The sequence below is a fragment of the Schistocerca cancellata genome, unplaced genomic scaffold (genome assembly GCF_023864275.1).
Source record: "Schistocerca cancellata isolate TAMUIC-IGC-003103 unplaced genomic scaffold, iqSchCanc2.1 HiC_scaffold_154, whole genome shotgun sequence".
Taxonomy (NCBI): domain Eukaryota; kingdom Metazoa; phylum Arthropoda; class Insecta; order Orthoptera; family Acrididae; genus Schistocerca; species Schistocerca cancellata.
Genome location: NW_026046194.1, coordinates 1 through 25,569, shown reverse-complemented (window position 1 = coordinate 25,569; position 25,569 = coordinate 1). Strand labels below are relative to the sequence as shown.

Genomic DNA, 25,569 nt, shown 5'->3' with positions numbered 1-25,569 from the left:
CCTAAACTGGAAACAGCTGGCATGAAGCCATACACCATTTCTATGGTCGTCGTGTGTCTGCTTCCCTAGTCTATATTCTGCTGACGGTCACGAAACAGTAGCTATATTGCGAGCAGGACGGGAAACGGCCGCTCGGACAGCTCAAACTTGTCACGATTCGTGTGGAAAAAAATTACGTTCCGGTACCGGGAATCGAACCCGGGCCTCCTGGGTGAAAGCCAGGTATCCTAGCCACTAGACCACACCGGATGTGGCCGTTCCATTGGACCGTTCGTACGGTCGCTTGTCGCATTTCGTGTCGAGTGCCACGTCGGCGCCCTTCTCTCTTTGCGAGCATCTTTGCACATACTGACTGGCAAGGCGCGCACCTCAAACGTCGCAGAGCAATGCTTTTGGCTTCATGCTGTGCTGGAAGAAGAGGAAAAGGGAAGCTGTAAGTAGCAATAAGCGGAAGTAAACATTTTCCCGCTGAAGCGTTGAAACGTTGTGGATAACAAACAAGAAATACGTTGGCGCCCTAGCAACAGCACCACCATCAGTCACAGAAAATTAAATGCCCCGGGTGAGGATCGAACTCACGACCTTAAGATTATGAGACTTACGCGCTGCCTACTGCGCTACCGAGGCACGGGTGAACCGTTTCTCCTGGAAACTGGGTAAGTTGCGTACCCAATATTAGACGTAGAAACACTGTACTTCCTGGATAACGTGTTCTGTTGCTACACGTTCATTGCCGGCCCAGTTGATTGCGGTGTTGCGGCAGCATTATCGCGGGAAAGCAAAATGATGCATCGGCCGGGAATCGAACCCGGGCCGCCCGCGTGGCAGGCGAGCATTCTACCACTGAACCACCGATGCTCTGGCCAGCGGTAACTTCGCGCTGCTTCCCGAGCAGATGTCTCAAGGGAAAGTGGGGCTGCCGTCAAGCGCCGTAGCATTCTGTGCAGAAGACGCTGCAGACGCTGAATCCTGCACTGCACTGCACTGCACTGCACGGCACTGCTTAAAAATGCCTCCACAACGCGGTCCTCTGCGTACTGTTGCGTCGCCGGCGCCGACTCTTGCCAAAGGATGCGAAATGTGCGCGGATACGCTGTCCGAATGCGTCTGGATGTGCTCCCCTAGCCTACCTCGAAATGCGCCTGCCAGGTACGATCACCTTCGGCCGCTGCCGACAGGCGGGAAGCCGACACAGCGCGGAGGCGGGGCGCTCGCTTGTGCGGTGGTGGTGTAATGGTCAGCATAGTTGCCTTCCAAGCAGTTGATCCGGGTTCGATTCCCGGCCACCGCAGCAGGCTTTTAATTTCGCGTATGAGTACTTTTGCCGCGCGCTCTTAAATTATTGTTTTTTTCCCCCCTCTTACTCGCTGCATACCAGCCCTTAGTGTGTCTCGACTTGTCTCGACTTTGCTCAGCTGACGCGAGAGCTGACGCTCTCAAATCGGCCTATATCAAAACGACAAGCACGATAAACGACTGAGAGAGGGGAGGAGAGGCGAGGCGATGGACACACAGCACGCCCCTTCATTTCACGGTGGCGTCTCCCTCACCGAATCGGGCTGTAGCTCCGAAAAGAAAAATAGGAAGTAAAACTGCCAATAGTACACTGTGTTCCCACGCGCTCACCCGCCCAAGTACTGACAAGGGCCAAAGTTGTTACGCATCGGCAATCAGACATTTTCTTTCATTTTCTCTTCATCGGTTGAGAACCAGTGTATTCAAAATATTATGCCCATTGCCGAGTGAATGCTGTAGCGCTTCCCGACAAGTCGGGTTCGGATCCTCTGTCAACTTCCACGCATGGTGATGATCTTTTGGTCATCACACTCGCCAGCTGAAATCGGCGCTGCCTTTTCGTAGTAGTAAAAGAGTAGTGGCCCGTGGGGGGATCGAACCCGCGACCTTCGCGTTATTAGCACGACGCTCTAACCAACTGAGCTAACGGGCCTCGGCAGATGCAGTTGCTCAGCCCTAAACTGGAAACAGCTGGCATGAAGCCATACACCATTTCTATGGTCGTCGTGTGTCTGCTTCCCTAGTCTATATTCTGCTGACGGTCACGAAACAGTAGCTATATTGCGAGCAGGACGGGAAACGGCCGCTCGGACAGCTCAAACTTGTCACGATTCGTGTGGAAAAAAATTACGTTCCGGTACCGGGAATCGAACCCGGGCCTCCTGGGTGAAAGCCAGGTATCCTAGCCACTAGACCACACCGGATGTGGCCGTTCCATTGGACCGTTCGTACGGTCGCTTGTCGCATTTCGTGTCGAGTGCCACGTCGGCGCCCTTCTCTCTTTGCGAGCATCTTTGCACATACTGACTGGCAAGGCGCGCACCTCAAACGTCGCAGAGCAATGCTTTTGGCTTCATGCTGTGCTGGAAGAAGAGGAAAAGGGAAGCTGTAAGTAGCAATAAGCGGAAGTAAACATTTTCCCGCTGAAGCGTTGAAACGTTGTGGATAACAAACAAGAAATACGTTGGCGCCCTAGCAACAGCACCACCATCAGTCACAGAAAATTAAATGCCCCGGGTGAGGATCGAACTCACGACCTTAAGATTATGAGACTTACGCGCTGCCTACTGCGCTACCGAGGCACGGGTGAACCGTTTCTCCTGGAAACTGGGTAAGTTGCGTACCCAATATTAGACGTAGAAACACTGTACTTCCTGGATAACGTGTTCTGTTGCTACACGTTCATTGCCGGCCCAGTTGATTGCGGTGTTGCGGCAGCATTATCGCGGGAAAGCAAAATGATGCATCGGCCGGGAATCGAACCCGGGCCGCCCGCGTGGCAGGCGAGCATTCTACCACTGAACCACCGATGCTCTGGCCAGCGGTAACTTCGCGCTGCTTCCCGAGCAGATGTCTCAAGGGAAAGTGGGGCTGCCGTCAAGCGCCGTAGCATTCTGTGCAGAAGACGCTGCAGACGCTGAATCCTGCACTGCACTGCACTGCACTGCACGGCACTGCTTAAAAATGCCTCCACAACGCGGTCCTCTGCGTACTGTTGCGTCGCCGGCGCCGACTCTTGCCAAAGGATGCGAAATGTGCGCGGATACGCTGTCCGAATGCGTCTGGATGTGCTCCCCTAGCCTACCTCGAAATGCGCCTGCCAGGTACGATCACCTTCGGCCGCTGCCGACAGGCGGGAAGCCGACACAGCGCGGAGGCGGGGCGCTCGCTTGTGCGGTGGTGGTGTAATGGTCAGCATAGTTGCCTTCCAAGCAGTTGATCCGGGTTCGATTCCCGGCCACCGCAGCAGGCTTTTAATTTCGCGTATGAGTACTTTTGCCGCGCGCTCTTAAATTATTGTTTTTTTCCCCCCTCTTACTCGCTGCATACCAGCCCTTAGTGTGTCTCGACTTGTCTCGACTTTGCTCAGCTGACGCGAGAGCTGACGCTCTCAAATCGGCCTATATCAAAACGACAAGCACGATAAACGACTGAGAGAGGGGAGGAGAGGCGAGGCGATGGACACACAGCACGCCCCTTCATTTCACGGTGGCGTCTCCCTCACCGAATCGGGCTGTAGCTCCGAAAAGAAAAATAGGAAGTAAAACTGCCAATAGTACACTGTGTTCCCACGCGCTCACCCGCCCAAGTACTGACAAGGGCCAAAGTTGTTACGCATCGGCAATCAGACATTTTCTTTCATTTTCTCTTCATCGGTTGAGAACCAGTGTATTCAAAATATTATGCCCATTGCCGAGTGAATGCTGTAGCGCTTCCCGACAAGTCGGGTTCGGATCCTCTGTCAACTTCCACGCATGGTGATGATCTTTTGGTCATCACACTCGCCAGCTGAAATCGGCGCTGCCTTTTCGTAGTAGTAAAAGAGTAGTGGCCCGTGGGGGGATCGAACCCGCGACCTTCGCGTTATTAGCACGACGCTCTAACCAACTGAGCTAACGGGCCTCGGCAGATGCAGTTGCTCAGCCCTAAACTGGAAACAGCTGGCATGAAGCCATACACCATTTCTATGGTCGTCGTGTGTCTGCTTCCCTAGTCTATATTCTGCTGACGGTCACGAAACAGTAGCTATATTGCGAGCAGGACGGGAAACGGCCGCTCGGACAGCTCAAACTTGTCACGATTCGTGTGGAAAAAAATTACGTTCCGGTACCGGGAATCGAACCCGGGCCTCCTGGGTGAAAGCCAGGTATCCTAGCCACTAGACCACACCGGATGTGGCCGTTCCATTGGACCGTTCGTACGGTCGCTTGTCGCATTTCGTGTCGAGTGCCACGTCGGCGCCCTTCTCTCTTTGCGAGCATCTTTGCACATACTGACTGGCAAGGCGCGCACCTCAAACGTCGCAGAGCAATGCTTTTGGCTTCATGCTGTGCTGGAAGAAGAGGAAAAGGGAAGCTGTAAGTAGCAATAAGCGGAAGTAAACATTTTCCCGCTGAAGCGTTGAAACGTTGTGGATAACAAACAAGAAATACGTTGGCGCCCTAGCAACAGCACCACCATCAGTCACAGAAAATTAAATGCCCCGGGTGAGGATCGAACTCACGACCTTAAGATTATGAGACTTACGCGCTGCCTACTGCGCTACCGAGGCACGGGTGAACCGTTTCTCCTGGAAACTGGGTAAGTTGCGTACCCAATATTAGACGTAGAAACACTGTACTTCCTGGATAACGTGTTCTGTTGCTACACGTTCATTGCCGGCCCAGTTGATTGCGGTGTTGCGGCAGCATTATCGCGGGAAAGCAAAATGATGCATCGGCCGGGAATCGAACCCGGGCCGCCCGCGTGGCAGGCGAGCATTCTACCACTGAACCACCGATGCTCTGGCCAGCGGTAACTTCGCGCTGCTTCCCGAGCAGATGTCTCAAGGGAAAGTGGGGCTGCCGTCAAGCGCCGTAGCATTCTGTGCAGAAGACGCTGCAGACGCTGAATCCTGCACTGCACTGCACTGCACTGCACGGCACTGCTTAAAAATGCCTCCAGAACGCGGTCCTCTGCGTACTGTTGCGTCGCCGGCGCCGACTCTTGCCAAAGGATGCGAAATGTGCGCGGATACGCTGTCCGAATGCGTCTGGATGTGCTCCCCTAGCCTACCTCGAAATGCGCCTGCCAGGTACGATCACCTTCGGCCGCTGCCGACAGGCGGGAAGCCGACACAGCGCGGAGGCGGGGCGCTCGCTTGTGCGGTGGTGGTGTAATGGTCAGCATAGTTGCCTTCCAAGCAGTTGATCCGGGTTCGATTCCCGGCCACCGCAGCAGGCTTTTAATTTCGCGTATGAGTACTTTTGCCGCGCGCTCTTAAATTATTGTTTTTTTCCCCCCTCTTACTCGCTGCATACCAGCCCTTAGTGTGTCTCGACTTTGCTCAGCTGACGCGAGAGCTGACGCTCTCAAATCGGCCTATATCAAAACGACAAGCACGATAAACGACTGAGAGAGGGGAGGAGAGGCGAGGCGATGGACACACAGCACGCCCCTTCATTTCACGGTGGCGTCTCCCTCACCGAATCGGGCTGTAGCTCCGAAAAGAAAAATAGGAAGTAAAACTGCCAATAGTACAGTGTGTTCCCACGCGCTCACCCGCCCAAGTACTGACAAGGGCCAAAGTTGTTACGCATCGGCAATCAGACATTTTCTTTCATTTTCTCTTCATCGGTTGAGAACCAGTGTATTCAAAATATTATGCCCATTGCCGAGTGAATGCTGTAGCGCTTCCCGACAAGTCGGGTTCGGATCCTCTGTCAACTTCCACGCATGGTGATGATCTTTTGGTCATCACACTCGCCAGCTGAAATCGGCGCTGCCTTTTCGTAGTAGTAAAAGAGTAGTGGCCCGTGGGGGGATCGAACCCGCGACCTTCGCGTTATTAGCACGACGCTCTAACCAACTGAGCTAACGGGCCTCGGCAGATGCAGTTGCTCAGCCCTAAACTGGAAACAGCTGGCATGAAGCCATACACCATTTCTATGGTCGTCGTGTGTCTGCTTCCCTAGTCTATATTCTGCTGACGGTCACGAAACAGTAGCTATATTGCGAGCAGGACGGGAAACGGCCGCTCGGACAGCTCAAACTTGTCACGATTCGTGTGGAAAAAAATTACGTTCCGGTACCGGGAATCGAACCCGGGCCTCCTGGGTGAAAGCCAGGTATCCTAGCCACTAGACCACACCGGATGTGGCCGTTCCATTGGACCGTTCGTACGGTCGCTTGTCGCATTTCGTGTCGAGTGCCACGTCGGCGCCCTTCTCTCTTTGCGAGCATCTTTGCACATACTGACTGGCAAGGCGCGCACCTCAAACGTCGCAGAGCAATGCTTTTGGCTTCATGCTGTGCTGGAAGAAGAGGAAAAGGGAAGCTGTAAGTAGCAATAAGCGGAAGTAAACATTTTCCCGCTGAAGCGTTGAAACGTTGTGGATAACAAACAAGAAATACGTTGGCGCCCTAGCAACAGCACCACCATCAGTCACAGAAAATTAAATGCCCCGGGTGAGGATCGAACTCACGACCTTAAGATTATGAGACTTACGCGCTGCCTACTGCGCTACCGAGGCACGGGTGAACCGTTTCTCCTGGAAACTGGGTAAGTTGCGTACCCAATATTAGACGTAGAAACACTGTACTTCCTGGATAACGTGTTCTGTTGCTACACGTTCATTGCCGGCCCAGTTGATTGCGGTGTTGCGGCAGCATTATCGCGGGAAAGCAAAATGATGCATCGGCCGGGAATCGAACCCGGGCCGCCCGCGTGGCAGGCGAGCATTCTACCACTGAACCACCGATGCTCTGGCCAGCGGTAACTTCGCGCTGCTTCCCGAGCAGATGTCTCAAGGGAAAGTGGGGCTGCCGTCAAGCGCCGTAGCATTCTGTGCAGAAGACGCTGCAGACGCTGAATCCTGCACTGCACTGCACTGCACTGCACGGCACTGCTTAAAAATGCCTCCAGAACGCGGTCCTCTGCGTACTGTTGCGTCGCCGGCGCCGACTCTTGCCAAAGGATGCGAAATGTGCGCGGATACGCTGTCCGAATGCGTCTGGATGTGCTCCCCTAGCCTACCTCGAAATGCGCCTGCCAGGTACGATCACCTTCGGCCGCTGCCGACAGGCGGGAAGCCGACACAGCGCGGAGGCGGGGCGCTCGCTTGTGCGGTGGTGGTGTAATGGTCAGCATAGTTGCCTTCCAAGCAGTTGATCCGGGTTCGATTCCCGGCCACCGCAGCAGGCTTTTAATTTCGCGTATGAGTACTTTTGCCGCGCGCTCTTAAATTATTGTTTTTTTCCCCCCTCTTACTCGCTGCATACCAGCCCTTAGTGTGTCTCGACTTGTCTCGACTTTGCTCAGCTGACGCGAGAGCTGACGCTCTCAAATCGGCCTATATCAAAACGACAAGCACGATAAACGACTGAGAGAGGGGAGGAGAGGCGAGGCGATGGACACACAGCACGCCCCTTCATTTCACGGTGGCGTCTCCCTCACCGAATCGGGCTGTAGCTCCGAAAAGAAAAATAGGAAGTAAAACTGCCAATAGTACACTGTGTTCCCACGCGCTCACCCGCCCAAGTACTGACAAGGGCCAAAGTTGTTACGCATCGGCAATCAGACATTTTCTTTCATTTTCTCTTCATCGGTTGAGAACCAGTGTATTCAAAATATTATGCCCATTGCCGAGTGAATGCTGTAGCGCTTCCCGACAAGTCGGGTTCGGATCCTCTGTCAACTTCCACGCATGGTGATGATCTTTTGGTCATCACACTCGCCAGCTGAAATCGGCGCTGCCTTTTCGTAGTAGTAAAAGAGTAGTGGCCCGTGGGGGGATCGAACCCGCGACCTTCGCGTTATTAGCACGACGCTCTAACCAACTGAGCTAACGGGCCTCGGCAGATGCAGTTGCTCAGCCCTAAACTGGAAACAGCTGGCATGAAGCCATACACCATTTCTATGGTCGTCGTGTGTCTGCTTCCCTAGTCTATATTCTGCTGACGGTCACGAAACAGTAGCTATATTGCGAGCAGGACGGGAAACGGCCGCTCGGACAGCTCAAACTTGTCACGATTCGTGTGGAAAAAAATTACGTTCCGGTACCGGGAATCGAACCCGGGCCTCCTGGGTGAAAGCCAGGTATCCTAGCCACTAGACCACACCGGATGTGGCCGTTCCATTGGACCGTTCGTACGGTCGCTTGTCGCATTTCGTGTCGAGTGCCACGTCGGCGCCCTTCTCTCTTTGCGAGCATCTTTGCACATACTGACTGGCAAGGCGCGCACCTCAAACGTCGCAGAGCAATGCTTTTGGCTTCATGCTGTGCTGGAAGAAGAGGAAAAGGGAAGCTGTAAGTAGCAATAAGCGGAAGTAAACATTTTCCCGCTGAAGCGTTGAAACGTTGTGGATAACAAACAAGAAATACGTTGGCGCCCTAGCAACAGCACCACCATCAGTCACAGAAAATTAAATGCCCCGGGTGAGGATCGAACTCACGACCTTAAGATTATGAGACTTACGCGCTGCCTACTGCGCTACCGAGGCACGGGTGAACCGTTTCTCCTGGAAACTGGGTAAGTTGCGTACCCAATATTAGACGTAGAAACACTGTACTTCCTGGATAACGTGTTCTGTTGCTACACGTTCATTGCCGGCCCAGTTGATTGCGGTGTTGCGGCAGCATTATCGCGGGAAAGCAAAATGATGCATCGGCCGGGAATCGAACCCGGGCCGCCCGCGTGGCAGGCGAGCATTCTACCACTGAACCACCGATGCTCTGGCCAGCGGTAACTTCGCGCTGCTTCCCGAGCAGATGTCTCAAGGGAAAGTGGGGCTGCCGTCAAGCGCCGTAGCATTCTGTGCAGAAGACGCTGCAGACGCTGAATCCTGCACTGCACTGCACTGCACTGCACGGCACTGCTTAAAAATGCCTCCAGAACGCGGTCCTCTGCGTACTGTTGCGTCGCCGGCGCCGACTCTTGCCAAAGGATGCGAAATGTGCGCGGATACGCTGTCCGAATGCGTCTGGATGTGCTCCCCTAGCCTACCTCGAAATGCGCCTGCCAGGTACGATCACCTTCGGCCGCTGCCGACAGGCGGGAAGCCGACACAGCGCGGAGGCGGGGCGCTCGCTTGTGCGGTGGTGGTGTAATGGTCAGCATAGTTGCCTTCCAAGCAGTTGATCCGGGTTCGATTCCCGGCCACCGCAGCAGGCTTTTAATTTCGCGTATGAGTACTTTTGCCGCGCGCTCTTAAATTATTGTTTTTTTCCCCCCTCTTACTCGCTGCATACCAGCCCTTAGTGTGTCTCGACTTGTCTCGACTTTGCTCAGCTGACGCGAGAGCTGACGCTCTCAAATCGGCCTATATCAAAACGACAAGCACGATAAACGACTGAGAGAGGGGAGGAGAGGCGAGGCGATGGACACACAGCACGCCCCTTCATTTCACGGTGGCGTCTCCCTCACCGAATCGGGCTGTAGCTCCGAAAAGAAAAATAGGAAGTAAAACTGCCAATAGTACACTGTGTTCCCACGCGCTCACCCGCCCAAGTACTGACAAGGGCCAAAGTTGTTACGCATCGGCAATCAGACATTTTCTTTCATTTTCTCTTCATCGGTTGAGAACCAGTGTATTCAAAATATTATGCCCATTGCCGAGTGAATGCTGTAGCGCTTCCCGACAAGTCGGGTTCGGATCCTCTGTCAACTTCCACGCATGGTGATGATCTTTTGGTCATCACACTCGCCAGCTGAAATCGGCGCTGCCTTTTCGTAGTAGTAAAAGAGTAGTGGCCCGTGGGGGGATCGAACCCGCGACCTTCGCGTTATTAGCACGACGCTCTAACCAACTGAGCTAACGGGCCTCGGCAGATGCAGTTGCTCAGCCCTAAACTGGAAACAGCTGGCATGAAGCCATACACCATTTCTATGGTCGTCGTGTGTCTGCTTCCCTAGTCTATATTCTGCTGACGGTCACGAAACAGTAGCTATATTGCGAGCAGGACGGGAAACGGCCGCTCGGACAGCTCAAACTTGTCACGATTCGTGTGGAAAAAAATTACGTTCCGGTACCGGGAATCGAACCCGGGCCTCCTGGGTGAAAGCCAGGTATCCTAGCCACTAGACCACACCGGATGTGGCCGTTCCATTGGACCGTTCGTACGGTCGCTTGTCGCATTTCGTGTCGAGTGCCACGTCGGCGCCCTTCTCTCTTTGCGAGCATCTTTGCACATACTGACTGGCAAGGCGCGCACCTCAAACGTCGCAGAGCAATGCTTTTGGCTTCATGCTGTGCTGGAAGAAGAGGAAAAGGGAAGCTGTAAGTAGCAATAAGCGGAAGTAAACATTTTCCCGCTGAAGCGTTGAAACGTTGTGGATAACAAACAAGAAATACGTTGGCGCCCTAGCAACAGCACCACCATCAGTCACAGAAAATTAAATGCCCCGGGTGAGGATCGAACTCACGACCTTAAGATTATGAGACTTACGCGCTGCCTACTGCGCTACCGAGGCACGGGTGAACCGTTTCTCCTGGAAACTGGGTAAGTTGCGTACCCAATATTAGACGTAGAAACACTGTACTTCCTGGATAACGTGTTCTGTTGCTACACGTTCATTGCCGGCCCAGTTGATTGCGGTGTTGCGGCAGCATTATCGCGGGAAAGCAAAATGATGCATCGGCCGGGAATCGAACCCGGGCCGCCCGCGTGGCAGGCGAGCATTCTACCACTGAACCACCGATGCTCTGGCCAGCGGTAACTTCGCGCTGCTTCCCGAGCAGATGTCTCAAGGGAAAGTGGGGCTGCCGTCAAGCGCCGTAGCATTCTGTGCAGAAGACGCTGCAGACGCTGAATCCTGCACTGCACTGCACTGCACTGCACGGCACTGCTTAAAAATGCCTCCAGAACGCGGTCCTCTGCGTACTGTTGCGTCGCCGGCGCCGACTCTTGCCAAAGGATGCGAAATGTGCGCGGATACGCTGTCCGAATGCGTCTGGATGTGCTCCCCTAGCCTACCTCGAAATGCGCCTGCCAGGTACGATCACCTTCGGCCGCTGCCGACAGGCGGGAAGCCGACACAGCGCGGAGGCGGGGCGCTCGCTTGTGCGGTGGTGGTGTAATGGTCAGCATAGTTGCCTTCCAAGCAGTTGATCCGGGTTCGATTCCCGGCCACCGCAGCAGGCTTTTAATTTCGCGTATGAGTACTTTTGCCGCGCGCTCTTAAATTATTGTTTTTTTCCCCCCTCTTACTCGCTGCATACCAGCCCTTAGTGTGTCTCGACTTGTCTCGACTTTGCTCAGCTGACGCGAGAGCTGACGCTCTCAAATCGGCCTATATCAAAACGACAAGCACGATAAACGACTGAGAGAGGGGAGGAGAGGCGAGGCGATGGACACACAGCACGCCCCTTCATTTCACGGTGGCGTCTCCCTCACCGAATCGGGCTGTAGCTCCGAAAAGAAAAATAGGAAGTAAAACTGCCAATAGTACACTGTGTTCCCACGCGCTCACCCGCCCAAGTACTGACAAGGGCCAAAGTTGTTACGCATCGGCAATCAGACATTTTCTTTCATTTTCTCTTCATCGGTTGAGAACCAGTGTATTCAAAATATTATGCCCATTGCCGAGTGAATGCTGTAGCGCTTCCCGACAAGTCGGGTTCGGATCCTCTGTCAACTTCCACGCATGGTGATGATCTTTTGGTCATCACACTCGCCAGCTGAAATCGGCGCTGCCTTTTCGTAGTAGTAAAAGAGTAGTGGCCCGTGGGGGGATCGAACCCGCGACCTTCGCGTTATTAGCACGACGCTCTAACCAACTGAGCTAACGGGCCTCGGCAGATGCAGTTGCTCAGCCCTAAACTGGAAACAGCTGGCATGAAGCCATACACCATTTCTATGGTCGTCGTGTGTCTGCTTCCCTAGTCTATATTCTGCTGACGGTCACGAAACAGTAGCTATATTGCGAGCAGGACGGGAAACGGCCGCTCGGACAGCTCAAACTTGTCACGATTCGTGTGGAAAAAAATTACGTTCCGGTACCGGGAATCGAACCCGGGCCTCCTGGGTGAAAGCCAGGTATCCTAGCCACTAGACCACACCGGATGTGGCCGTTCCATTGGACCGTTCGTACGGTCGCTTGTCGCATTTCGTGTCGAGTGCCACGTCGGCGCCCTTCTCTCTTTGCGAGCATCTTTGCACATACTGACTGGCAAGGCGCGCACCTCAAACGTCGCAGAGCAATGCTTTTGGCTTCATGCTGTGCTGGAAGAAGAGGAAAAGGGAAGCTGTAAGTAGCAATAAGCGGAAGTAAACATTTTCCCGCTGAAGCGTTGAAACGTTGTGGATAACAAACAAGAAATACGTTGGCGCCCTAGCAACAGCACCACCATCAGTCACAGAAAATTAAATGCCCCGGGTGAGGATCGAACTCACGACCTTAAGATTATGAGACTTACGCGCTGCCTACTGCGCTACCGAGGCACGGGTGAACCGTTTCTCCTGGAAACTGGGTAAGTTGCGTACCCAATATTAGACGTAGAAACACTGTACTTCCTGGATAACGTGTTCTGTTGCTACACGTTCATTGCCGGCCCAGTTGATTGCGGTGTTGCGGCAGCATTATCGCGGGAAAGCAAAATGATGCATCGGCCGGGAATCGAACCCGGGCCGCCCGCGTGGCAGGCGAGCATTCTACCACTGAACCACCGATGCTCTGGCCAGCGGTAACTTCGCGCTGCTTCCCGAGCAGATGTCTCAAGGGAAAGTGGGGCTGCCGTCAAGCGCCGTAGCATTCTGTGCAGAAGACGCTGCAGACGCTGAATCCTGCACTGCACTGCACTGCACTGCACGGCACTGCTTAAAAATGCCTCCACAACGCGGTCCTCTGCGTACTGTTGCGTCGCCGGCGCCGACTCTTGCCAAAGGATGCGAAATGTGCGCGGATACGCTGTCCGAATGCGTCTGGATGTGCTCCCCTAGCCTACCTCGAAATGCGCCTGCCAGGTACGATCACCTTCGGCCGCTGCCGACAGGCGGGAAGCCGACACAGCGCGGAGGCGGGGCGCTCGCTTGTGCGGTGGTGGTGTAATGGTCAGCATAGTTGCCTTCCAAGCAGTTGATCCGGGTTCGATTCCCGGCCACCGCAGCAGGCTTTTAATTTCGCGTATGAGTACTTTTGCCGCGCGCTCTTAAATTATTGTTTTTTTCCCCCCTCTTACTCGCTGCATACCAGCCCTTAGTGTGTCTCGACTTGTCTCGACTTTGCTCAGCTGACGCGAGAGCTGACGCTCTCAAATCGGCCTATATCAAAACGACAAGCACGATAAACGACTGAGAGAGGGGAGGAGAGGCGAGGCGATGGACACACAGCACGCCCCTTCATTTCACGGTGGCGTCTCCCTCACCGAATCGGGCTGTAGCTCCGAAAAGAAAAATAGGAAGTAAAACTGCCAATAGTACACTGTGTTCCCACGCGCTCACCCGCCCAAGTACTGACAAGGGCCAAAGTTGTTACGCATCGGCAATCAGACATTTTCTTTCATTTTCTCTTCATCGGTTGAGAACCAGTGTATTCAAAATATTATGCCCATTGCCGAGTGAATGCTGTAGCGCTTCCCGACAAGTCGGGTTCGGATCCTCTGTCAACTTCCACGCATGGTGATGATCTTTTGGTCATCACACTCGCCAGCTGAAATCGGCGCTGCCTTTTCGTAGTAGTAAAAGAGTAGTGGCCCGTGGGGGGATCGAACCCGCGACCTTCGCGTTATTAGCACGACGCTCTAACCAACTGAGCTAACGGGCCTCGGCAGATGCAGTTGCTCAGCCCTAAACTGGAAACAGCTGGCATGAAGCCATACACCATTTCTATGGTCGTCGTGTGTCTGCTTCCCTAGTCTATATTCTGCTGACGGTCACGAAACAGTAGCTATATTGCGAGCAGGACGGGAAACGGCCGCTCGGACAGCTCAAACTTGTCACGATTCGTGTGGAAAAAAATTACGTTCCGGTACCGGGAATCGAACCCGGGCCTCCTGGGTGAAAGCCAGGTATCCTAGCCACTAGACCACACCGGATGTGGCCGTTCCATTGGACCGTTCGTACGGTCGCTTGTCGCATTTCGTGTCGAGTGCCACGTCGGCGCCCTTCTCTCTTTGCGAGCATCTTTGCACATACTGACTGGCAAGGCGCGCACCTCAAACGTCGCAGAGCAATGCTTTTGGCTTCATGCTGTGCTGGAAGAAGAGGAAAAGGGAAGCTGTAAGTAGCAATAAGCGGAAGTAAACATTTTCCCGCTGAAGCGTTGAAACGTTGTGGATAACAAACAAGAAATACGTTGGCGCCCTAGCAACAGCACCACCATCAGTCACAGAAAATTAAATGCCCCGGGTGAGGATCGAACTCACGACCTTAAGATTATGAGACTTACGCGCTGCCTACTGCGCTACCGAGGCACGGGTGAACCGTTTCTCCTGGAAACTGGGTAAGTTGCGTACCCAATATTAGACGTAGAAACACTGTACTTCCTGGATAACGTGTTCTGTTGCTACACGTTCATTGCCGGCCCAGTTGATTGCGGTGTTGCGGCAGCATTATCGCGGGAAAGCAAAATGATGCATCGGCCGGGAATCGAACCCGGGCCGCCCGCGTGGCAGGCGAGCATTCTACCACTGAACCACCGATGCTCTGGCCAGCGGTAACTTCGCGCTGCTTCCCGAGCAGATGTCTCAAGGGAAAGTGGGGCTGCCGTCAAGCGCCGTAGCATTCTGTGCAGAAGACGCTGCAGACGCTGAATCCTGCACTGCACTGCACTGCACTGCACGGCACTGCTTAAAAATGCCTCCAGAACGCGGTCCTCTGCGTACTGTTGCGTCGCCGGCGCCGACTCTTGCCAAAGGATGCGAAATGTGCGCGGATACGCTGTCCGAATGCGTCTGGATGTGCTCCCCTAGCCTACCTCGAAATGCGCCTGCCAGGTACGATCACCTTCGGCCGCTGCCGACAGGCGGGAAGCCGACACAGCGCGGAGGCGGGGCGCTCGCTTGTGCGGTGGTGGTGTAATGGTCAGCATAGTTGCCTTCCAAGCAGTTGATCCGGGTTCGATTCCCGGCCACCGCAGCAGGCTTTTAATTTCGCGTATGAGTACTTTTGCCGCGCGCTCTTAAATTATTGTTTTTTTCCCCCCTCTTACTCGCTGCATACCAGCCCTTAGTGTGTCTCGACTTTGCTCAGCTGACGCGAGAGCTGACGCTCTCAAATCGGCCTATATCAAAACGACAAGCACGATAAACGACTGAGAGAGGGGAGGAGAGGCGAGGCGATGGACACACAGCACGCCCCTTCATTTCACGGTGGCGTCTCCCTCACCGAATCGGGCTGTAGCTCCGAAAAGAAAAATAGGAAGTAAAACTGCCAATAGTACAGTGTGTTCCCACGCGCTCACCCGCCCAAGTACTGACAAGGGCCAAAGTTGTTACGCATCGGCAATCAGACATTTTCTTTCATTTTCTCTTCATCGGTTGAGAACCAGTGTATTCAAAATATTATGCCCATTGCCGAGTGAATGCTGTAGCGCTTCCCGACAAGTCGGGTTCGGATCCTCTGTCAACTTCCACGCATGGTGATGATCTTTTGGTCATCACACTCGCCAGCTGAAATCGGCGCTGCCTTTTCGTAGTAGTAAAAGAGTAGTGGCCCGTGGGGGGATCGAACCCGCGACCTTCGCGTTATTAGCACGACGCTCTAACCAACTGAGCTAACGGGCCTCGGCAGATGCAGTTGCTCAGCCCTAAACTGGAAACAGCTGGCATGAAGCCATACACCATTTCTATGGTCGTCGTGTGTCTGCTTCCCTAGTCTATATTCTGCTGACGGTCACGAAACAGTAGCTATATTGCGAGCAGGACGGGAAACGGCCGCTCGGACAGCTCAAACTTGTCACGATTCGTGTGGAAAAAAATTACGTTCCGGTACCGGGAATCGAACCCGGGCCTCCTGGGTGAAAGCCAGGTATCCTAGCCACTAGACCACACCGGATGTGGCCGTTCCATTGGACCGTTCGTACGGTCGCTTGTCGCATTTCGTGTCGAGTGCCACGTCGGCGCCCTTCTCTCTTTGCGAGCATCTTTGCACATACTGACTGGCAAGGCGCGCACCTCAAACGTCGCAGAGCAATGCTTTTGGCTTCATGCTGTGCTGGAAGAAGAGGAAAAGGGAAGCTGTAAGTAGCAATAAGCGGAAGTAAACATTTTCCCGCTGAAGCGTTGAAACGTTGTGGATAACAAACAAGAAATACGTTGGCGCCCTAGCAACAGCACCACCATCAGTCACAGAAAATTAAATGCCCCGGGTGAGGATCGAACTCACGACCTTAAGATTATGAGACTTACGCGCTGCCTACTGCGCTACCGAGGCACGGGTGAACCGTTTCTCCTGGAAACTGGGTAAGTTGCGTACCCAATATTAGACGTAGAAACACTGTACTTCCTGGATAACGTGTTCTGTTGCTACACGTTCATTGCCGGCCCAGTTGATTGCGGTGTTGCGGCAGCATTATCGCGGGAAAGCAAAATGATGCATCGGCCGGGAATCGAACCCGGGCCGCCCGCGTGGCAGGCGAGCATTCTACCACTGAACCACCGATGCTCTGGCCAGCGGTAACTTCGCGCTGCTTCCCGAGCAGATGTCTCAAGGGAAAGTGGGGCTGCCGTCAAGCGCCGTAGCATTCTGTGCAGAAGACGCTGCAGACGCTGAATCCTGCACTGCACTGCACTGCACTGCACGGCACTGCTTAAAAATGCCTCCAGAACGCGGTCCTCTGCGTACTGTTGCGTCGCCGGCGCCGACTCTTGCCAAAGGATGCGAAATGTGCGCGGATACGCTGTCCGAATGCGTCTGGATGTGCTCCCCTAGCCTACCTCGAAATGCGCCTGCCAGGTACGATCACCTTCGGCCGCTGCCGACAGGCGGGAAGCCGACACAGCGCGGAGGCGGGGCGCTCGCTTGTGCGGTGGTGGTGTAATGGTCAGCATAGTTGCCTTCCAAGCAGTTGATCCGGGTTCGATTCCCGGCCACCGCAGCAGGCTTTTAATTTCGCGTATGAGTACTTTTGCCGCGCGCTCTTAAATTATTGTTTTTTTCCCCCCTCTTACTCGCTGCATACCAGCCCTTAGTGTGTCTCGACTTGTCTCGACTTTGCTCAGCTGACGCGAGAGCTGACGCTCTCAAATCGGCCTATATCAAAACGACAAGCACGATAAACGACTGAGAGAGGGGAGGAGAGGCGAGGCGATGGACACACAGCACGCCCCTTCATTTCACGGTGGCGTCTCCCTCACCGAATCGGGCTGTAGCTCCGAAAAGAAAAATAGGAAGTAAAACTGCCAATAGTACACTGTGTTCCCACGCGCTCACCCGCCCAAGTACTGACAAGGGCCAAAGTTGTTACGCATCGGCAATCAGACATTTTCTTTCATTTTCTCTTCATCGGTTGAGAACCAGTGTATTCAAAATATTATGCCCATTGCCGAGTGAATGCTGTAGCGCTTCCCGACAAGTCGGGTTCGGATCCTCTGTCAACTTCCACGCATGGTGATGATCTTTTGGTCATCACACTCGCCAGCTGAAATCGGCGCTGCCTTTTCGTAGTAGTAAAAGAGTAGTGGCCCGTGGGGGGATCGAACCCGCGACCTTCGCGTTATTAGCACGACGCTCTAACCAACTGAGCTAACGGGCCTCGGCAGATGCAGTTGCTCAGCCCTAAACTGGAAACAGCTGGCATGAAGCCATACACCATTTCTATGGTCGTCGTGTGTCTGCTTCCCTAGTCTATATTCTGCTGACGGTCACGAAACAGTAGCTATATTGCGAGCAGGACGGGAAACGGCCGCTCGGACAGCTCAAACTTGTCACGATTCGTGTGGAAAAAAATTACGTTCCGGTACCGGGAATCGAACCCGGGCCTCCTGGGTGAAAGCCAGGTATCCTAGCCACTAGACCACACCGGATGTGGCCGTTCCATTGGACCGTTCGTACGGTCGCTTGTCGCATTTCGTGTCGAGTGCCACGTCGGCGCCCTTCTCTCTTTGCGAGCATCTTTGCACATACTGACTGGCAAGGCGCGCACCTCAAACGTCGCAGAGCAATGCTTTTGGCTTCATGCTGTGCTGGAAGAAGAGGAAAAGGGAAGCTGTAAGTAGCAATAAGCGGAAGTAAACATTTTCCCGCTGAAGCGTTGAAACGTTGTGGATAACAAACAAGAAATACGTTGGCGCCCTAGCAACAGCACCACCATCAGTCACAGAAAATTAAATGCCCCGGGTGAGGATCGAACTCACGACCTTAAGATTATGAGACTTACGCGCTGCCTACTGCGCTACCGAGGCACGGGTGAACCGTTTCTCCTGGAAACTGGGTAAGTTGCGTACCCAATATTAGACGTAGAAACACTGTACTTCCTGGATAACGTGTTCTGTTGCTACACGTTCATTGCCGGCCCAGTTGATTGCGGTGTTGCGGCAGCATTATCGCGGGAAAGCAAAATGATGCATCGGCCGGGAATCGAACCCGGGCCGCCCGCGTGGCAGGCGAGCATTCTACCACTGAACCACCGATGCTCTGGCCAGCGGTAACTTCGCGCTGCTTCCCGAGCAGATGTCTCAAGGGAAAGTGGGGCTGCCGTCAAGCGCCGTAGCATTCTGTGCAGAAGACGCTGCAGACGCTGAATCCTGCACTGCACTGCACTGCACTGCACGGCACTGCTTAAAAATGCCTCCAGAACGCGGTCCTCTGCGTACTGTTGCGTCGCCGGCGCCGACTCTTGCCAAAGGATGCGAAATGTGCGCGGATACGCTGTCCGAATGCGTCTGGATGTGCTCCCCTAGCCTACCTCGAAATGCGCCTGCCAGGTACGATCACCTTCGGCCGCTGCCGACAGGCGGGAAGCCGACACAGCGCGGAGGCGGGGCGCTCGCTTGTGCGGTGGTGGTGTAATGGTCAGCATAGTTGCCTTCCAAGCAGTTGATCCGGGTTCGATTCCCGGCCACCGCAGCAGGCTTTTAATTTCGCGTATGAGTACTTTTGCCGCGCGCTCTTAAATTATTGTTTTTTTCCCCCCTCTTACTCGCTGCATACCAGCCCTTAGTGTGTCTCGACTTGTCTCGACTTTGCTCAGCTGACGCGAGAGCTGACGCTCTCAAATCGGCCTATATCAAAACGACAAGCACGATAAACGACTGAGAGAGGGGAGGAGAGGCGAGGCGATGGACACACAGCACGCCCCTTCATTTCACGGTGGCGTCTCCCTCACCGAATCGGGCTGTAGCTCCGAAAAGAAAAATAGGAAGTAAAACTGCCAATAGTACACTGTGTTCCCACGCGCTCACCCGCCCAAGTACTGACAAGGGCCAAAGTTGTTACGCATCGGCAATCAGACATTTTCTTTCATTTTCTCTTCATCGGTTGAGAACCAGTGTATTCAAAATATTATGCCCATTGCCGAGTGAATGCTGTAGCGCTTCCCGACAAGTCGGGTTCGGATCCTCTGTCAACTTCCACGCATGGTGATGATCTTTTGGTCATCACACTCGCCAGCTGAAATCGGCGCTGCCTTTTCGTAGTAGTAAAAGAGTAGTGGCCCGTGGGGGGATCGAACCCGCGACCTTCGCGTTATTAGCACGACGCTCTAACCAACTGAGCTAACGGGCCTCGGCAGATGCAGTTGCTCAGCCCTAAACTGGAAACAGCTGGCATGAAGCCATACACCATTTCTATGGTCGTCGTGTGTCTGCTTCCCTAGTCTATATTCTGCTGACGGTCACGAAACAGTAGCTATATTGCGAGCAGGACGGGAAACGGCCGCTCGGACAGCTCAAACTTGTCACGATTCGTGTGGAAAAAAATTACGTTCCGGTACCGGGAATCGAACCCGGGCCTCCTGGGTGAAAGCCAGGTATCCTAGCCACTAGACCACACCGGATGTGGCCGTTCCATTGGACCGTTCGTACGGTCGCTTGTCGCATTTCGTGTCGAGTGCCACGTCGGCGCCCTTCTCTCTTTGCGAGCATCTTTGCACATACTGACTGGCAAGGCGCGCACCTCAAACGTCGCAGAGCAATGCTTTTGGCTTCATGCTGTGCTGGAAGAAGAGGAAAAGGGAAGCTGTAAGTAGCAATAAGCGGAAGTAAACATTTTCCCGCTGAAGCGTTGAAACGTTGTGGATAACAAACAAGAAATACGTTGGCGCCCTAGCAACAGCACCACCATCAGTCACAGAAAATTAAATGCCCCGGGTGAGGATCGAACTCACGACCTTAAGATTATGAGACTTACGCGCTGCCTACTGCGCTACCGAGGCACGGGTGAACCGTTTCTCCTGGAAACTGGGTAAGTTGCGTACCCAATATTAGACGTAGAAACACTGTACTTCCTGGATAACGTGTTCTGTTGCTACACGTTCATTGCCGGCCCAGTTGATTGCGGTGTTGCGGCAGCATTATCGCGGGAAAGCAAAATGATGCATCGGCCGGGAATCGAACCCGGGCCGCCCGCGTGGCAGGCGAGCATTCTACCACTGAACCACCGATGCTCTGGCCAGCGGTAACTTCGCGCTGCTTCCCGAGCAGATGTCTCAAGGGAAAGTGGGGCTGCCGTCAAGCGCCGTAGCATTCTGTGCAGAAGACGCTGCAGACGCTGAATCCTGCACTGCACTGCACTGCACTGCACGGCACTGCTTAAAAATGCCTCCAGAACGCGGTCCTCTGCGTACTGTTGCGTCGCCGGCGCCGACTCTTGCCAAAGGATGCGAAATGTGCGCGGATACGCTGTCCGAATGCGTCTGGATGTGCTCCCCTAGCCTACCTCGAAATGCGCCTGCCAGGTACGATCACCTTCGGCCGCTGCCGACAGGCGGGAAGCCGACACAGCGCGGAGGCGGGGCGCTCGCTTGTGCGGTGGTGGTGTAATGGTCAGCATAGTTGCCTTCCAAGCAGTTGATCCGGGTTCGATTCCCGGCCACCGCAGCAGGCTTTTAATTTCGCGTATGAGTACTTTTGCCGCGCGCTCTTAAATTATTGTTTTTTTCCCCCCTCTTACTCGCTGCATACCAGCCCTTAGTGTGTCTCGACTTGTCTCGACTTTGCTCAGCTGACGCGAGAGCTGACGCTCTCAAATCGGCCTATATCAAAACGACAAGCACGATAAACGACTGAGAGAGGGGAGGAGAGGCGAGGCGATGGACACACAGCACGCCCCTTCATTTCACGGTGGCGTCTCCCTCACCGAATCGGGCTGTAGCTCCGAAAAGAAAAATAGGAAGTAAAACTGCCAATAGTACACTGTGTTCCCACGCGCTCACCCGCCCAAGTACTGACAAGGGCCAAAGTTGTTACGCATCGGCAATCAGACATTTTCTTTCATTTTCTCTTCATCGGTTGAGAACCAGTGTATTCAAAATATTATGCCCATTGCCGAGTGAATGCTGTAGCGCTTCCCGACAAGTCGGGTTCGGATCCTCTGTCAACTTCCACGCATGGTGATGATCTTTTGGTCATCACACTCGCCAGCTGAAATCGGCGCTGCCTTTTCGTAGTAGTAAAAGAGTAGTGGCCCGTGGGGGGATCGAACCCGCGACCTTCGCGTTATTAGCACGACGCTCTAACCAACTGAGCTAACGGGCCTCGGCAGATGCAGTTGCTCAGCCCTAAACTGGAAACAGCTGGCATGAAGCCATACACCATTTCTATGGTCGTCGTGTGTCTGCTTCCCTAGTCTATATTCTGCTGACGGTCACGAAACAGTAGCTATATTGCGAGCAGGACGGGAAACGGCCGCTCGGACAGCTCAAACTTGTCACGATTCGTGTGGAAAAAAATTACGTTCCGGTACCGGGAATCGAACCCGGGCCTCCTGGGTGAAAGCCAGGTATCCTAGCCACTAGACCACACCGGATGTGGCCGTTCCATTGGACCGTTCGTACGGTCGCTTGTCGCATTTCGTGTCGAGTGCCACGTCGGCGCCCTTCTCTCTTTGCGAGCATCTTTGCACATACTGACTGGCAAGGCGCGCACCTCAAACGTCGCAGAGCAATGCTTTTGGCTTCATGCTGTGCTGGAAGAAGAGGAAAAGGGAAGCTGTAAGTAGCAATAAGCGGAAGTAAACATTTTCCCGCTGAAGCGTTGAAACGTTGTGGATAACAAACAAGAAATACGTTGGCGCCCTAGCAACAGCACCACCATCAGTCACAGAAAATTAAATGCCCCGGGTGAGGATCGAACTCACGACCTTAAGATTATGAGACTTACGCGCTGCCTACTGCGCTACCGAGGCACGGGTGAACCGTTTCTCCTGGAAACTGGGTAAGTTGCGTACCCAATATTAGACGTAGAAACACTGTACTTCCTGGATAACGTGTTCTGTTGCTACACGTTCATTGCCGGCCCAGTTGATTGCGGTGTTGCGGCAGCATTATCGCGGGAAAGCAAAATGATGCATCGGCCGGGAATCGAACCCGGGCCGCCCGCGTGGCAGGCGAGCATTCTACCACTGAACCACCGATGCTCTGGCCAGCGGTAACTTCGCGCTGCTTCCCGAGCAGATGTCTCAAGGGAAAGTGGGGCTGCCGTCAAGCGCCGTAGCATTCTGTGCAGAAGACGCTGCAGACGCTGAATCCTGCACTGCACTGCACTGCACTGCACGGCACTGCTTAAAAATGCCTCCAGAACGCGGTCCTCTGCGTACTGTTGCGTCGCCGGCGCCGACTCTTGCCAAAGGATGCGAAATGTGCGCGGATACGCTGTCCGAATGCGTCTGGATGTGCTCCCCTAGCCTACCTCGAAATGCGCCTGCCAGGTACGATCACCTTCGGCCGCTGCCGACAGGCGGGAAGCCGACACAGCGCGGAGGCGGGGCGCTCGCTTGTGCGGTGGTGGTGTAATGGTCAGCATAGTTGCCTTCCAAGCAGTTGATCCGGGTTCGATTCCCGGCCACCGCAGCAGGCTTTTAATTTCGCGTATGAGTACTTTTGCCGCGCGCTCTTAAATTATTGTTTTTTTCCCCCCTCTTACTCGCTGCATACCAGCCCTTAGTGTGTCTCGACTTGTCTCGACTTTGCTCAGCTGACGCGAGAGCTGACGCTCTCAAATCGGCCTATATCAAAACGACAAGCACGATAAACGACTGAGAGAGGGGAGGAGAGGCGAGGCGATGGACACACAGCACGCCCCTTCATTTCACGGTGGCGTCTCCCTCACCGAATCGGGCTGTAGCTCCGAAAAGAAAAATAGGAAGTAAAACTGCCAATAGTACACTGTGTTCCCACGCGCTCACCCGCCCAAGTACTGACAAGGGCCAAAGTTGTTACGCATCGGCAATCAGACATTTTCTTTCATTTTCTCTTCATCGGTTGAGAACCAGTGTATTCAAAATATTATGCCCATTGCCGAGTGAATGCTGTAGCGCTTCCCGACAAGTCGGGTTCGGATCCTCTGTCAACTTCCACGCATGGTGATGATCTTTTGGTCATCACACTCGCCAGCTGAAATCGGCGCTGCCTTTTCGTAGTAGTAAAAGAGTAGTGGCCCGTGGGGGGATCGAACCCGCGACCTTCGCGTTATTAGCACGACGCTCTAACCAACTGAGCTAACGGGCCTCGGCAGATGCAGTTGCTCAGCCCTAAACTGGAAACAGCTGGCATGAAGCCATACACCATTTCTATGGTCGTCGTGTGTCTGCTTCCCTAGTCTATATTCTGCTGACGGTCACGAAACAGTAGCTATATTGCGAGCAGGACGGGAAACGGCCGCTCGGACAGCTCAAACTTGTCACGATTCGTGTGGAAAAAAATTACGTTCCGGTACCGGGAATCGAACCCGGGCCTCCTGGGTGAAAGCCAGGTATCCTAGCCACTAGACCACACCGGATGTGGCCGTTCCATTGGACCGTTCGTACGGTCGCTTGTCGCATTTCGTGTCGAGTGCCACGTCGGCGCCCTTCTCTCTTTGCGAGCATCTTTGCACATACTGACTGGCAAGGCGCGCACCTCAAACGTCGCAGAGCAATGCTTTTGGCTTCATGCTGTGCTGGAAGAAGAGGAAAAGGGAAGCTGTAAGTAGCAATAAGCGGAAGTAAACATTTTCCCGCTGAAGCGTTGAAACGTTGTGGATAACAAACAAGAAATACGTTGGCGCCCTAGCAACAGCACCACCATCAGTCACAGAAAATTAAATGCCCCGGGTGAGGATCGAACTCACGACCTTAAGATTATGAGACTTACGCGCTGCCTACTGCGCTACCGAGGCACGGGTGAACCGTTTCTCCTGGAAACTGGGTAAGTTGCGTACCCAATATTAGACGTAGAAACACTGTACTTCCTGGATAACGTGTTCTGTTGCTACACGTTCATTGCCGGCCCAGTTGATTGCGGTGTTGCGGCAGCATTATCGCGGGAAAGCAAAATGATGCATCGGCCGGGAATCGAACCCGGGCCGCCCGCGTGGCAGGCGAGCATTCTACCACTGAACCACCGATGCTCTGGCCAGCGGTAACTTCGCGCTGCTTCCCGAGCAGATGTCTCAAGGGAAAGTGGGGCTGCCGTCAAGCGCCGTAGCATTCTGTGCAGAAGACGCTGCAGACGCTGAATCCTGCACTGCACTGCACTGCACTGCACGGCACTGCTTAAAAATGCCTCCAGAACGCGGTCCTCTGCGTACTGTTGCGTCGCCGGCGCCGACTCTTGCCAAAGGATGCGAAATGTGCGCGGATACGCTGTCCGAATGCGTCTGGATGTGCTCCCCTAGCCTACCTCGAAATGCGCCTGCCAGGTACGATCACCTTCGGCCGCTGCCGACAGGCGGGAAGCCGACACAGCGCGGAGGCGGGGCGCTCGCTTGTGCGGTGGTGGTGTAATGGTCAGCATAGTTGCCTTCCAAGCAGTTGATCCGGGTTCGATTCCCGGCCACCGCAGCAGGCTTTTAATTTCGCGTATGAGTACTTTTGCCGCGCGCTCTTAAATTATTGTTTTTTTCCCCCCTCTTACTCGCTGCATACCAGCCCTTAGTGTGTCTCGACTTGTCTCGACTTTGCTCAGCTGACGCGAGAGCTGACGCTCTCAAATCGGCCTATATCAAAACGACAAGCACGATAAACGACTGAGAGAGGGGAGGAGAGGCGAGGCGATGGACACACAGCACGCCCCTTCATTTCACGGTGGCGTCTCCCTCACCGAATCGGGCTGTAGCTCCGAAAAGAAAAATAGGAAGTAAAACTGCCAATAGTACACTGTGTTCCCACGCGCTCACCCGCCCAAGTACTGACAAGGGCCAAAGTTGTTACGCATCGGCAATCAGACATTTTCTTTCATTTTCTCTTCATCGGTTGAGAACCAGTGTATTCAAAATATTATGCCCATTGCCGAGTGAATGCTGTAGCGCTTCCCGACAAGTCGGGTTCGGATCCTCTGTCAACTTCCACGCATGGTGATGATCTTTTGGTCATCACACTCGCCAGCTGAAATCGGCGCTGCCTTTTCGTAGTAGTAAAAGAGTAGTGGCCCGTGGGGGGATCGAACCCGCGACCTTCGCGTTATTAGCACGACGCTCTAACCAACTGAGCTAACGGGCCT

At 54.0% G+C, this 25,569-nt stretch overlaps 65 non-coding genes across 65 annotated transcripts; 13 read left to right on the top strand and 52 right to left on the bottom strand.

Annotated features, from left to right (window-relative positions):
* Positions 1–177: 177 nt before the first annotated feature.
* Trnae-uuc (transfer RNA glutamic acid (anticodon UUC)) lies at positions 178–249 on the bottom strand. Its single transcript has one exon. It is a non-coding gene; the product is annotated as a tRNA-Glu (tRNA).
* A 305-nt stretch (positions 250–554) lies between these two features.
* Positions 555–627, bottom strand: Trnam-cau (transfer RNA methionine (anticodon CAU)). The gene has a single exon. It is a non-coding gene; the product is annotated as a tRNA-Met (tRNA).
* Positions 628–787: 160 nt separating this feature from the next.
* Positions 788–858, bottom strand: Trnag-gcc (transfer RNA glycine (anticodon GCC)). The gene has a single exon. It is a non-coding gene; the product is annotated as a tRNA-Gly (tRNA).
* Positions 859–1,219: 361 nt separating this feature from the next.
* Positions 1,220–1,291, top strand: Trnag-ucc (transfer RNA glycine (anticodon UCC)). Its single transcript has one exon. It is a non-coding gene; the product is annotated as a tRNA-Gly (tRNA).
* Positions 1,292–1,874: 583 nt separating this feature from the next.
* Positions 1,875–1,948, bottom strand: Trnai-aau (transfer RNA isoleucine (anticodon AAU)). Its single transcript has one exon. It is a non-coding gene; the product is annotated as a tRNA-Ile (tRNA).
* Positions 1,949–2,147: 199 nt separating this feature from the next.
* Trnae-uuc (transfer RNA glutamic acid (anticodon UUC)) lies at positions 2,148–2,219 on the bottom strand. The gene has a single exon. It is a non-coding gene; the product is annotated as a tRNA-Glu (tRNA).
* Positions 2,220–2,524: 305 nt separating this feature from the next.
* On the bottom strand, positions 2,525–2,597 carry Trnam-cau (transfer RNA methionine (anticodon CAU)). The gene has a single exon. It is a non-coding gene; the product is annotated as a tRNA-Met (tRNA).
* Positions 2,598–2,757: 160 nt separating this feature from the next.
* Positions 2,758–2,828, bottom strand: Trnag-gcc (transfer RNA glycine (anticodon GCC)). The gene has a single exon. It is a non-coding gene; the product is annotated as a tRNA-Gly (tRNA).
* Positions 2,829–3,189: 361 nt separating this feature from the next.
* Trnag-ucc (transfer RNA glycine (anticodon UCC)) lies at positions 3,190–3,261 on the top strand. The gene has a single exon. It is a non-coding gene; the product is annotated as a tRNA-Gly (tRNA).
* A 583-nt stretch (positions 3,262–3,844) lies between these two features.
* Trnai-aau (transfer RNA isoleucine (anticodon AAU)) lies at positions 3,845–3,918 on the bottom strand. Its single transcript has one exon. It is a non-coding gene; the product is annotated as a tRNA-Ile (tRNA).
* A 199-nt stretch (positions 3,919–4,117) lies between these two features.
* On the bottom strand, positions 4,118–4,189 carry Trnae-uuc (transfer RNA glutamic acid (anticodon UUC)). Its single transcript has one exon. It is a non-coding gene; the product is annotated as a tRNA-Glu (tRNA).
* Positions 4,190–4,494: 305 nt separating this feature from the next.
* Trnam-cau (transfer RNA methionine (anticodon CAU)) lies at positions 4,495–4,567 on the bottom strand. Its single transcript has one exon. It is a non-coding gene; the product is annotated as a tRNA-Met (tRNA).
* A 160-nt stretch (positions 4,568–4,727) lies between these two features.
* On the bottom strand, positions 4,728–4,798 carry Trnag-gcc (transfer RNA glycine (anticodon GCC)). Its single transcript has one exon. It is a non-coding gene; the product is annotated as a tRNA-Gly (tRNA).
* A 361-nt stretch (positions 4,799–5,159) lies between these two features.
* Trnag-ucc (transfer RNA glycine (anticodon UCC)) lies at positions 5,160–5,231 on the top strand. The gene has a single exon. It is a non-coding gene; the product is annotated as a tRNA-Gly (tRNA).
* A 573-nt stretch (positions 5,232–5,804) lies between these two features.
* Trnai-aau (transfer RNA isoleucine (anticodon AAU)) lies at positions 5,805–5,878 on the bottom strand. Its single transcript has one exon. It is a non-coding gene; the product is annotated as a tRNA-Ile (tRNA).
* Positions 5,879–6,077: 199 nt separating this feature from the next.
* Positions 6,078–6,149, bottom strand: Trnae-uuc (transfer RNA glutamic acid (anticodon UUC)). The gene has a single exon. It is a non-coding gene; the product is annotated as a tRNA-Glu (tRNA).
* A 305-nt stretch (positions 6,150–6,454) lies between these two features.
* On the bottom strand, positions 6,455–6,527 carry Trnam-cau (transfer RNA methionine (anticodon CAU)). Its single transcript has one exon. It is a non-coding gene; the product is annotated as a tRNA-Met (tRNA).
* Positions 6,528–6,687: 160 nt separating this feature from the next.
* Trnag-gcc (transfer RNA glycine (anticodon GCC)) lies at positions 6,688–6,758 on the bottom strand. Its single transcript has one exon. It is a non-coding gene; the product is annotated as a tRNA-Gly (tRNA).
* Positions 6,759–7,119: 361 nt separating this feature from the next.
* Positions 7,120–7,191, top strand: Trnag-ucc (transfer RNA glycine (anticodon UCC)). Its single transcript has one exon. It is a non-coding gene; the product is annotated as a tRNA-Gly (tRNA).
* A 583-nt stretch (positions 7,192–7,774) lies between these two features.
* Positions 7,775–7,848, bottom strand: Trnai-aau (transfer RNA isoleucine (anticodon AAU)). The gene has a single exon. It is a non-coding gene; the product is annotated as a tRNA-Ile (tRNA).
* A 199-nt stretch (positions 7,849–8,047) lies between these two features.
* On the bottom strand, positions 8,048–8,119 carry Trnae-uuc (transfer RNA glutamic acid (anticodon UUC)). Its single transcript has one exon. It is a non-coding gene; the product is annotated as a tRNA-Glu (tRNA).
* A 305-nt stretch (positions 8,120–8,424) lies between these two features.
* Trnam-cau (transfer RNA methionine (anticodon CAU)) lies at positions 8,425–8,497 on the bottom strand. Its single transcript has one exon. It is a non-coding gene; the product is annotated as a tRNA-Met (tRNA).
* A 160-nt stretch (positions 8,498–8,657) lies between these two features.
* On the bottom strand, positions 8,658–8,728 carry Trnag-gcc (transfer RNA glycine (anticodon GCC)). The gene has a single exon. It is a non-coding gene; the product is annotated as a tRNA-Gly (tRNA).
* A 361-nt stretch (positions 8,729–9,089) lies between these two features.
* On the top strand, positions 9,090–9,161 carry Trnag-ucc (transfer RNA glycine (anticodon UCC)). The gene has a single exon. It is a non-coding gene; the product is annotated as a tRNA-Gly (tRNA).
* Positions 9,162–9,744: 583 nt separating this feature from the next.
* Positions 9,745–9,818, bottom strand: Trnai-aau (transfer RNA isoleucine (anticodon AAU)). Its single transcript has one exon. It is a non-coding gene; the product is annotated as a tRNA-Ile (tRNA).
* Positions 9,819–10,017: 199 nt separating this feature from the next.
* Trnae-uuc (transfer RNA glutamic acid (anticodon UUC)) lies at positions 10,018–10,089 on the bottom strand. The gene has a single exon. It is a non-coding gene; the product is annotated as a tRNA-Glu (tRNA).
* A 305-nt stretch (positions 10,090–10,394) lies between these two features.
* Positions 10,395–10,467, bottom strand: Trnam-cau (transfer RNA methionine (anticodon CAU)). The gene has a single exon. It is a non-coding gene; the product is annotated as a tRNA-Met (tRNA).
* Positions 10,468–10,627: 160 nt separating this feature from the next.
* Positions 10,628–10,698, bottom strand: Trnag-gcc (transfer RNA glycine (anticodon GCC)). The gene has a single exon. It is a non-coding gene; the product is annotated as a tRNA-Gly (tRNA).
* A 361-nt stretch (positions 10,699–11,059) lies between these two features.
* Positions 11,060–11,131, top strand: Trnag-ucc (transfer RNA glycine (anticodon UCC)). The gene has a single exon. It is a non-coding gene; the product is annotated as a tRNA-Gly (tRNA).
* A 583-nt stretch (positions 11,132–11,714) lies between these two features.
* Trnai-aau (transfer RNA isoleucine (anticodon AAU)) lies at positions 11,715–11,788 on the bottom strand. Its single transcript has one exon. It is a non-coding gene; the product is annotated as a tRNA-Ile (tRNA).
* Positions 11,789–11,987: 199 nt separating this feature from the next.
* Trnae-uuc (transfer RNA glutamic acid (anticodon UUC)) lies at positions 11,988–12,059 on the bottom strand. The gene has a single exon. It is a non-coding gene; the product is annotated as a tRNA-Glu (tRNA).
* A 305-nt stretch (positions 12,060–12,364) lies between these two features.
* On the bottom strand, positions 12,365–12,437 carry Trnam-cau (transfer RNA methionine (anticodon CAU)). The gene has a single exon. It is a non-coding gene; the product is annotated as a tRNA-Met (tRNA).
* A 160-nt stretch (positions 12,438–12,597) lies between these two features.
* Positions 12,598–12,668, bottom strand: Trnag-gcc (transfer RNA glycine (anticodon GCC)). The gene has a single exon. It is a non-coding gene; the product is annotated as a tRNA-Gly (tRNA).
* Positions 12,669–13,029: 361 nt separating this feature from the next.
* On the top strand, positions 13,030–13,101 carry Trnag-ucc (transfer RNA glycine (anticodon UCC)). The gene has a single exon. It is a non-coding gene; the product is annotated as a tRNA-Gly (tRNA).
* Positions 13,102–13,684: 583 nt separating this feature from the next.
* On the bottom strand, positions 13,685–13,758 carry Trnai-aau (transfer RNA isoleucine (anticodon AAU)). Its single transcript has one exon. It is a non-coding gene; the product is annotated as a tRNA-Ile (tRNA).
* A 199-nt stretch (positions 13,759–13,957) lies between these two features.
* On the bottom strand, positions 13,958–14,029 carry Trnae-uuc (transfer RNA glutamic acid (anticodon UUC)). Its single transcript has one exon. It is a non-coding gene; the product is annotated as a tRNA-Glu (tRNA).
* Positions 14,030–14,334: 305 nt separating this feature from the next.
* Positions 14,335–14,407, bottom strand: Trnam-cau (transfer RNA methionine (anticodon CAU)). Its single transcript has one exon. It is a non-coding gene; the product is annotated as a tRNA-Met (tRNA).
* A 160-nt stretch (positions 14,408–14,567) lies between these two features.
* On the bottom strand, positions 14,568–14,638 carry Trnag-gcc (transfer RNA glycine (anticodon GCC)). Its single transcript has one exon. It is a non-coding gene; the product is annotated as a tRNA-Gly (tRNA).
* A 361-nt stretch (positions 14,639–14,999) lies between these two features.
* Trnag-ucc (transfer RNA glycine (anticodon UCC)) lies at positions 15,000–15,071 on the top strand. Its single transcript has one exon. It is a non-coding gene; the product is annotated as a tRNA-Gly (tRNA).
* A 573-nt stretch (positions 15,072–15,644) lies between these two features.
* Trnai-aau (transfer RNA isoleucine (anticodon AAU)) lies at positions 15,645–15,718 on the bottom strand. The gene has a single exon. It is a non-coding gene; the product is annotated as a tRNA-Ile (tRNA).
* Positions 15,719–15,917: 199 nt separating this feature from the next.
* Positions 15,918–15,989, bottom strand: Trnae-uuc (transfer RNA glutamic acid (anticodon UUC)). The gene has a single exon. It is a non-coding gene; the product is annotated as a tRNA-Glu (tRNA).
* Positions 15,990–16,294: 305 nt separating this feature from the next.
* On the bottom strand, positions 16,295–16,367 carry Trnam-cau (transfer RNA methionine (anticodon CAU)). The gene has a single exon. It is a non-coding gene; the product is annotated as a tRNA-Met (tRNA).
* A 160-nt stretch (positions 16,368–16,527) lies between these two features.
* Positions 16,528–16,598, bottom strand: Trnag-gcc (transfer RNA glycine (anticodon GCC)). Its single transcript has one exon. It is a non-coding gene; the product is annotated as a tRNA-Gly (tRNA).
* Positions 16,599–16,959: 361 nt separating this feature from the next.
* Trnag-ucc (transfer RNA glycine (anticodon UCC)) lies at positions 16,960–17,031 on the top strand. Its single transcript has one exon. It is a non-coding gene; the product is annotated as a tRNA-Gly (tRNA).
* A 583-nt stretch (positions 17,032–17,614) lies between these two features.
* On the bottom strand, positions 17,615–17,688 carry Trnai-aau (transfer RNA isoleucine (anticodon AAU)). Its single transcript has one exon. It is a non-coding gene; the product is annotated as a tRNA-Ile (tRNA).
* Positions 17,689–17,887: 199 nt separating this feature from the next.
* Trnae-uuc (transfer RNA glutamic acid (anticodon UUC)) lies at positions 17,888–17,959 on the bottom strand. Its single transcript has one exon. It is a non-coding gene; the product is annotated as a tRNA-Glu (tRNA).
* Positions 17,960–18,264: 305 nt separating this feature from the next.
* Positions 18,265–18,337, bottom strand: Trnam-cau (transfer RNA methionine (anticodon CAU)). The gene has a single exon. It is a non-coding gene; the product is annotated as a tRNA-Met (tRNA).
* A 160-nt stretch (positions 18,338–18,497) lies between these two features.
* On the bottom strand, positions 18,498–18,568 carry Trnag-gcc (transfer RNA glycine (anticodon GCC)). The gene has a single exon. It is a non-coding gene; the product is annotated as a tRNA-Gly (tRNA).
* A 361-nt stretch (positions 18,569–18,929) lies between these two features.
* Positions 18,930–19,001, top strand: Trnag-ucc (transfer RNA glycine (anticodon UCC)). The gene has a single exon. It is a non-coding gene; the product is annotated as a tRNA-Gly (tRNA).
* Positions 19,002–19,584: 583 nt separating this feature from the next.
* Trnai-aau (transfer RNA isoleucine (anticodon AAU)) lies at positions 19,585–19,658 on the bottom strand. The gene has a single exon. It is a non-coding gene; the product is annotated as a tRNA-Ile (tRNA).
* A 199-nt stretch (positions 19,659–19,857) lies between these two features.
* On the bottom strand, positions 19,858–19,929 carry Trnae-uuc (transfer RNA glutamic acid (anticodon UUC)). The gene has a single exon. It is a non-coding gene; the product is annotated as a tRNA-Glu (tRNA).
* Positions 19,930–20,234: 305 nt separating this feature from the next.
* Trnam-cau (transfer RNA methionine (anticodon CAU)) lies at positions 20,235–20,307 on the bottom strand. Its single transcript has one exon. It is a non-coding gene; the product is annotated as a tRNA-Met (tRNA).
* A 160-nt stretch (positions 20,308–20,467) lies between these two features.
* On the bottom strand, positions 20,468–20,538 carry Trnag-gcc (transfer RNA glycine (anticodon GCC)). Its single transcript has one exon. It is a non-coding gene; the product is annotated as a tRNA-Gly (tRNA).
* Positions 20,539–20,899: 361 nt separating this feature from the next.
* On the top strand, positions 20,900–20,971 carry Trnag-ucc (transfer RNA glycine (anticodon UCC)). The gene has a single exon. It is a non-coding gene; the product is annotated as a tRNA-Gly (tRNA).
* Positions 20,972–21,554: 583 nt separating this feature from the next.
* Positions 21,555–21,628, bottom strand: Trnai-aau (transfer RNA isoleucine (anticodon AAU)). Its single transcript has one exon. It is a non-coding gene; the product is annotated as a tRNA-Ile (tRNA).
* Positions 21,629–21,827: 199 nt separating this feature from the next.
* On the bottom strand, positions 21,828–21,899 carry Trnae-uuc (transfer RNA glutamic acid (anticodon UUC)). Its single transcript has one exon. It is a non-coding gene; the product is annotated as a tRNA-Glu (tRNA).
* Positions 21,900–22,204: 305 nt separating this feature from the next.
* On the bottom strand, positions 22,205–22,277 carry Trnam-cau (transfer RNA methionine (anticodon CAU)). Its single transcript has one exon. It is a non-coding gene; the product is annotated as a tRNA-Met (tRNA).
* A 160-nt stretch (positions 22,278–22,437) lies between these two features.
* On the bottom strand, positions 22,438–22,508 carry Trnag-gcc (transfer RNA glycine (anticodon GCC)). Its single transcript has one exon. It is a non-coding gene; the product is annotated as a tRNA-Gly (tRNA).
* A 361-nt stretch (positions 22,509–22,869) lies between these two features.
* Positions 22,870–22,941, top strand: Trnag-ucc (transfer RNA glycine (anticodon UCC)). The gene has a single exon. It is a non-coding gene; the product is annotated as a tRNA-Gly (tRNA).
* A 583-nt stretch (positions 22,942–23,524) lies between these two features.
* Positions 23,525–23,598, bottom strand: Trnai-aau (transfer RNA isoleucine (anticodon AAU)). The gene has a single exon. It is a non-coding gene; the product is annotated as a tRNA-Ile (tRNA).
* Positions 23,599–23,797: 199 nt separating this feature from the next.
* On the bottom strand, positions 23,798–23,869 carry Trnae-uuc (transfer RNA glutamic acid (anticodon UUC)). Its single transcript has one exon. It is a non-coding gene; the product is annotated as a tRNA-Glu (tRNA).
* Positions 23,870–24,174: 305 nt separating this feature from the next.
* On the bottom strand, positions 24,175–24,247 carry Trnam-cau (transfer RNA methionine (anticodon CAU)). The gene has a single exon. It is a non-coding gene; the product is annotated as a tRNA-Met (tRNA).
* Positions 24,248–24,407: 160 nt separating this feature from the next.
* Trnag-gcc (transfer RNA glycine (anticodon GCC)) lies at positions 24,408–24,478 on the bottom strand. The gene has a single exon. It is a non-coding gene; the product is annotated as a tRNA-Gly (tRNA).
* A 361-nt stretch (positions 24,479–24,839) lies between these two features.
* Trnag-ucc (transfer RNA glycine (anticodon UCC)) lies at positions 24,840–24,911 on the top strand. The gene has a single exon. It is a non-coding gene; the product is annotated as a tRNA-Gly (tRNA).
* A 583-nt stretch (positions 24,912–25,494) lies between these two features.
* Trnai-aau (transfer RNA isoleucine (anticodon AAU)) lies at positions 25,495–25,568 on the bottom strand. Its single transcript has one exon. It is a non-coding gene; the product is annotated as a tRNA-Ile (tRNA).
* Position 25,569: the final 1 nt, after the last annotated feature.